This window comes from Triticum dicoccoides, chromosome 1B (assembly GCF_002162155.2).
Source record: "Triticum dicoccoides isolate Atlit2015 ecotype Zavitan chromosome 1B, WEW_v2.0, whole genome shotgun sequence".
Lineage (NCBI taxonomy): Eukaryota > Viridiplantae > Streptophyta > Magnoliopsida > Poales > Poaceae > Triticum > Triticum dicoccoides.
Window position 1 is genome coordinate 456077136 of NC_041381.1, and position 7978 is coordinate 456085113.

Below are 7978 nucleotides of genomic sequence, written 5' to 3' on the forward strand. Positions count from 1 at the left end.
TAGCATGGACTATTATTGTTGACATTACCCTTGAGGTAAAACATTGGGAGGCAACACTATAAGCCCCTATCTTTCTCTATGTCCAATTAAAACCCATAACCATAAGTATTGCGTTAGTGTTAGCAATTGTGAAAGACTAAATCATAGTTGAGTATGTGGACTTGCTGAAAAGCTCTATTCTTGACTCTTTCCGATGTTATGATAAATTGCAATTGCTTCAATGATTGAGATTATAGTTTGTTAGTTCTCAATGAAATTTCTGGACCATACTTGACATTGTGAATAGATTGTTACTTGAGCATAAGAAATCTTATGACAAAATATATATATGTTGTTGTTATAAGAATGATCATGATGCCCTCATGTCCGTATTTTATTTTTATCGACACCTCTATCTCTAAACATGTGGACATATTTTTTGATATCGGCTTCCGCTTGAGGACAAGCGAGGTCTAAGCTTGGGGGAGTTGATACGTCCATTTTGCATCATGCTTTTATATCGATATTTATTGCGTTATGGGCTGTTATTACACGTTATGTCACAATACTTATGGCTATTCTTTCTTATTTTACAAGGTTTAACATGAAGAGGGAGAATGCCGGCAGCTGGGATTCTGGGGTGAAAAAGGAGCAAATATTGGAGACCTATTCTGCACAGCTCCAAAAGTCCTGAAACTCCACAGAATTCATTTATGGAATTAATGATAATTATTGAGCAAAAGAAGTACAATAGGGGGCCCACACCCTGGCCACGAGGGTGGGGGGCGCCCTCCTGCCTCGTGGGCCCCCTAGTGGCCCTCCGGTGCCCATCTTCTGCTATATGAAGTCTTTTACCCTGGAAAAAATCATAAGCAAGCTTACGGGATGAAACTCCGCCGCCACAAGGCGGAACCTTGGCGGAACCAATCTAGGGCTCCGGGGGAGCTGTTCTGCGGGGGAAACTTCCCTCCGGGAGGGGGAAATCATCACCATCGTCATCACCAACGATCCTCTCATCGAGAGGGGGTCAATCTCCATCAACATCTTCACGAGCACCATCTCCTCTCAAACCCTAGTTCATCTCTTGTATCCAATCTTTGTATCAAAACCTCAGATTGGTACCTGTGGGTTGCTAGTAGTGTTGATTACTCCTTGTAGTTGATGCTAGTTGGTTTATCCAGTGGAAGATCATATGCTCAGACCCTTAATGCATATTAATACCCCTCTGATGATGAACATGAATATGCTTTGTGAGTAGTTATGTTTGTTCCTGAGGACATGGGTGAAGTCTTGCTATTAGTAGTCATGTCAATTTGGTATTCGTTCGATATTTTGATGAGATGTATGTTGTCTCTCCTCTAGTGGTGTTATGTGAACGTCGACTACATGACACTTCACCAGTATTTGGGCCTAGAGGAAGGCATTGGGAACTAATAAGTAGATGATGGGTTGCTAGAGTGACAGAATCTTAAACTCTAGTTTATACGTTGCTTCGTAAGGGGCTGCTTTGGATCCACTTGTTTCATGCTATGGTTAGGTTTACCTTAATACTTCTTTTGTAGTTGCGGACGCTTGCAATAGGGGTTAATCATAAGTGGGATGCTTGTCCAAGAAAGAGCAGCACCCAAGCACCGATCCACCCACATATCAAATTATCAAAGTAACGAACGCGAATCATACGAGCGTGATGAAAACTAGCTTGACGATAATTCCCATGTGTCCTCGGGAGCGCTTTTCTCATTATAAAAACTTGTCCAGGATTGTTCTTTGCTACAAAAAGGATTGGTCCACCTTGCTGCACCTTATTTACTTTTATTGCTTGTTGCCCGTTACAAATTATCTTATCACAAACTATCTGTTACCTACAATTTCAGTGCTTGCAGAGAATACCTTACTGAAAACCGCTTGTCATTTCCTTCTGCTCCTCGTTGGGTTCGACACTCTTACTTTTCGAAAGGACTACGATAGATCCCCTACATGTGTGGGTCATCACACGGTACTTCTTCAGAGTTTTCAATAATTTCTCTTATTCCTGCTTTGAAAGGTTAGCACTAATAATAACAGGATATATCTTCTTTTCATCAAGATAAGCATATTTGAGAGTATCAGTTAAAGGTTTAAGCTGAAACACGGGATCACCCTTGGGTGGAGGGGGATCCCCTAGCATTTGAACAGGCAAGTTGTCTTTCAAAATAGGTCCCTGTTTAAAGAATACTTCATCTAGTTCCCTTCTTTCATTCGTGAACATACCATTTTCATGGTCTAGCAAATATTGTTCTAAAGGATCATTAGGAAGCACGGCAATAGAAGCAAGAGAAATAATTTCATCCTTACTAGGCAATTCTTTATCATGGGGTTGTCTACGGAATTTAGCAAAATTAAAATCATGAGACATATCCCCTAAACCAACAATAACAATCTCTTTTTTGCAGTCTATCTTAGCATTAACAGTATTCAAGAAGGGTCTACCAAATATAATAGGACAAAAGTCATCTTGTGGGGAACCAAGAACAAGAAAATCAGTAGGATATTTAACTTTACCACACAAGACTTCAACATCTCTAACAATCCCAATTGGTGAAATAGTATCTCTATTAGCAAGCTTAATAGTGACATCAATATCTTCTATCTCAGCAGGTGCAATATCATGCATAATTTCTTTCTATAAGGAATAAGGTATTGCACTCGCACTAGGACCCATATCACATAAGCCATGATAACAATGATCTCCTATTTTAACAGAAACAACAGGCATGCCAACAACAGGTCTAGGTTTATTTTTAGTATCGGGTCTAGAAATTCTAGCAGCTTCATCACAGAAGTAAATAACATGCCCATCAATATTATCGACTAAGAGATCCTTAACCATAGCAATACTAGGTTCAACTTTAATTTGCTCAGAGGGTGTAGGTGTTTTAGCGTTACTCTTATGAACCATAGTTGAAGCTTTAGCTTGATCCTTTATTCTAACAGGGAAAGGTGGTTTCTCAATATAAGCAGTAGGAACAATAGGATCAACATTATAAGTGATAGTCTATTCTTCAAATTTAATAGGTTGAACTACTTTTACTTCAATGGGAGGATGATATTTAAACCACTTCTCCTTAGGGAGATCAACATGAGTAGCAAATCATTCACAGAAAAAGCTACTATCTTAGAGTCAAATCCATATTTAGTGCTAAATTCACGAAAAACATCGGTATCCATAAAAGATTTAACACAATCAAACTTAGGTGTTATGCCTGACTCCTTACCTTCATCGAGATCTCAATATTTAGAGTTGCGTTTAATTCTTTCCAATAAATCCCATCTGAATTCAATAGCCTTCATCATAAAAGAACCAGTACAAGAAGTATCGAGCATGGATCGATTATTGAGAGAAAGTCGAGCATAAAATTTTTGAATAATAATTTCTCTTGAGAGCTCATGATTGGGGCATGAATATAACATTGACTTAAGCCTCCCCCAAGCTTGAGCAATACTTTCTCCTCCGTGAGGCAAAAAATTATATATGTAGTTGCGATCACACTGAACTAGATGCATAGGATAAAACTTCTGATGAAATTCTGATTTCAATCGGTTGTAGTTCCATGATCCAATGTCATCACATAGCCTAAACCATGTCAATGCATTTCCCTTCAAAGATAAAGGGAAGACCTTTTTCTTGGTAACATCCTCGGGCATACCTGCAAGCTTAAATAATCCACAAACTTCATCCACATAGATTAGGTGCATATCGGGATGTAATGTTCCATCTCATGTAAAAGGATTAGCTAGCAGTTTCTCTATCATACCCGAAGGAATTTCAAAGTAAACATTTTCAGTAGGTTCAGTAGGTCGGGGAGCAACTCTTTGCTTTACTGATCGGGGTGAAGATACCCCGAACAATCCCCTCAAAAAATTATTTTCCATAGTAACAAGTGACAGTAAATTTGAGCACACTATATAAATTTTTCCTTACCAAATTTCACCTACCAAAGGCGCTTCACTCCCTGGCAAGAGCGCCAAAAAAGAGCCTTGATGACCCACAAGTATAGGGGATCTATCATAGTCCTTTTGATAAGTAACAGTGTCGAACCCAACAAGGAGCAGAAGGAAATGACAAGCGGTTTTCAGTAAGGTATTCTCTGCAAGCACTGAAATTATCGGTAACAAATAGTTTTGTGATAAGGTAGTTCGTAACGGGTAACAAGTAACAAAAGTAAAGGTGCAGCAAGGTGGCCAATCCTTTTTGTCGCAAAGGACAAGCCTGGACAAACTCTTATATAAAGGAAAGCGCTCCCGAGGACACATGGGAATTATCGTCAAGCTAGTTTTCATCATGCTCATATGATTCGCGTTCGTTACTTTGATAATTTGATATGTGGGTGGATCGGTGCTTGGGTACTGCCCTTCCTTGGACAAGCATCCCATTTATGATTAACCCCTCTCGCAAGCATCCGCAACTACGAAAGAAGAATTAAGGTAAACCTAACCATAGCATGAAACATATGGATCCAAATCAGCCCCTTACGAAGCAACGCATAAACTAGGGTGTAAGCTTCTGTCACTCTAGCAACCCATCATCTACTTATTACTTCCCAATGCCTTCCCCTACACCCAAATAATGGTGAAGTGTCATGTAGTCGAAATTCACATAACACCACTAGAGGAGAGACAACATACATCTCATCAAAATATCAAACGAATACCAAATTCACATGACTACTTATAACAAGACTTCTCCCATGTCCTCAGGAACAAACATAACTACTCACAAATCATATTCATGTTCATAATCAGAGGGGTATTAATATGCATGAAGGATCTGAACATATGATCTTCCACCGAATATACCAGCTAGCATCAACTACAAGGAGTAATCAACACTACTAGCAACCCACAGGTACCAATCTGAGGTTTTGAGACAAAGATTGGATACAAGAGATGAACTAGGGTTCGAGAGGAGATAGTGCTGGTGAAGATGTTGATGGAGATTGACCCCCTCCCAATGAGAGGATCGATAGTGATGACGATGATGATGATTTCCCCTCCCGAAGGGATGTTTCCCTGACAGAATAGCTCCGCCGGAGCCCTAGATTGGTTCCGCCAAGGTTCCGCCTCAAGACGGTGGCGCTTCGTCCCGAAAGCTTCCTTCTGATTTTTTCCACGGCAAAAGTCACCTTGTACCATAAGATGGGCATCGGGGGGCTTCCAGGTGGCCCATGAGGCACGAGGGCGCGCCCCCACCCTTGTGGACAGAGGATGGCCCCCCTCTGGTGCTTTCTTCGCCCAACATTTTTTATAAATTCCAAAACTGACTTTCATGGAGTTTCAGGACTTTTGGAGTTGTGCGGAATAGGTCTCTAATATTTTGCTCCTTTTCCGGCCCAGAATCCAGCTATCGACATTCTCCCTCTTCATGTAAACCTTGTAAAATAAGAGAGAAAATGCATAAGTACTGTGACATAATGTGTAGTAACAGCCCATAATGCAATCAATATCGATATAAAAGCATGATGCAAAATGGACGTATCAGAGGACAGCTCCAGTTGGGAGGCTACACCGCGGCGGCGGCGCAGTCCCCGACGTAGTGTAGTGCGTGTGGCATCCCTATTGGGTGTGCGGGGAACACCCACCACATGCTCGACCGCCACTGCCCGTCGGCAGCTGTTGCCGGCCACCGTTGCCGCCACACCACCATCAAAAGGCAGGGCCATCGCCTGCTCCATCTCCACAGCCCAAAGGCGGGAGGTGGCCGTCGTGGCCGCCACCCCATAGCGGGCCACCATGGCCATCACCCGCTCCGCCACCGTGGCCTGAAGGCAGGAGGTGGTGGTCGTGGCCGCCGCCCCATCATCGACCGCTATGGCTGCCAGCCCACCATCAACCGCCGGGATCATCACCCGCTCCGCCACCACCGCCCGAAGGAGGGAGGCGGAGGTGGAGGCTCGCACGTGCGTCAGCGACCTTGCACGCTTTCTACGTCTTGAGCTTGTGTTGGTTTTCCTTGAAGAAGAAAGGGTGATGCAGCAAAGTAGCGTAAGTATTTCCCTTAGTTTTTGAGAACCAAGGTATCAATCCAGTAAGAGGCTCCTCAAAAGTCCCACGCACCTACACAAACAAAAATGAACCTCACCACCAACGCAATAAAGGGGTAGTCAATCCCTTCACGGCCACTTGCGAAAGTGAGATTTGATAGAGATAATATGATAAGATCAATATTTTTGGTATTTTTATGATATAGACTGGAAAGTAAAAGATGCAAATAAAAGTAGATGAAAACTTATATGATCAAATATAGACCCGAGGGCCATAGGTTTCACTAGTGGCTTCTCTCAAGATAGCATAAGTATTACGGTGGGTGAACAAATTACTGTCGAGCAATTGATAGAAAAGTGCATAGTTATGAGACTATCTAGGCATGATCATGTATATAGGCATCACGTCCGTGACAAGTAGATCGAAACGATTCTGCATCTACTACTATTACTCCACACATCGACCGACTCCTGCCTGCATCTAGAGTATTAAGTTCTTAAAGAACAGAGTAACGCATTAAGAAAGATGACATGATGTAGAGGGATAAACTCATGCAATATGATATAAACCCCACCTTTTTATCCTCGATGGCAACAATACAATACGTGCCTTGTTGCCCCTGTTGTCACTGAGAAAGGACACCGCAAGATTGAACCCAAAGCTAAGCACTTCTCCCATTGCAAGAAAGATCAATCTAGTAGGCCAAACCAAACTGATAATTCGAAGAGACTTGCAAAGATAACTTAATCACACATAAAAGAATTCAGAGGAGATTCAAATATTTCTCATAGATAAACTTGATCATAAACCCACAATTCATCAGATCTCGACAAACACACCTCAATAAGAGTTACATCGAATAGATCTCCAAGAAGATCGAGAGAACTTTGTATTGAGATTCAAAGAGAGAGAAGAAGCCATCTAGCTAATAACTATGGACCCGAAGGTCTGTGGTAAACTACTCACAACTCATCGGAAGGGCCTTGGAGATGATGTAGAGGCCCTCCATGGTCGACTCCCCCTCTGGCGGAGCGCGGCGAAGGCTCCAAGATGGGATCTCGTGGATACAGAAGGTTGCGGCGGTGGAATTAGGTTTTCGTGGTGCTCCTGGATGGTTTCATATATAGGAGGAAGAAGTAGGTCGGTGGACGCTCGAGGGGCCCACGAGGGTGGGGGCGCGCCCACCCCTAGGGCGCGCGCCGGGCACTCTCGTGGCCGCCTCCTCTGTTGCTTGACGTCCACTCCAAGTCCCCTGGATCACGTTTGTTCCAAAAAGATTGCTCACGAAGGTTTCATTCCGTTTGGACTCCGTTTGATATTCCTTTCCTTCGAAACACTGAAATGGGCAAAAAACAGCAATTCGGGTTGGGCCTCCGGTTAGTAGGTTAGTCCCAAAAATGATATAAAAGTGTAAATTAAAGCCCATAAACATCCAAAATGGGTAATATAATAGCATGGAACAATCAAAAATTATAGATACGTTGTTGACGTATCAACGCTACATCGAGTTCCTGCAGGAGGAGGAGGAGCGTCTCGTCGAGCATGCAAAGAGCCTTACCGCCGTCGTGGTTGCGGCACACGCCGACGCAGAGGCGAGTAATCAGGAGATCTACGAGCTGTATAGCCACTTCAAGAGGGGTCGCCTGGAGTGGCAGAGGGCGTTCGAGGTGAGTGTCGCTGAAGATGTAGCAGCGGCAGGCACCGTATTGCAGTTGTCCAGCTCGTCGGTAGGATCCTCCTCCTCTTCCTCTTACTGAGCGCGCTCGGCAGAGGAGAGGCTACCAGAAGTAGTACAAAGCCCCACCGTAGTAGTAGTATTTAGGGGCTATTTTGTTCAGTCCATCTGACTATAGATGTGGTGGAACTATACAATGTACTTAAAATTAGCTAGTATATATAGTTGAACTAGCTATTTCAGTACGTGGTTGGCAACAATTGGGGAAAAGTTTGGTCGGTTCAGCTATCGAGTTGAATTGTT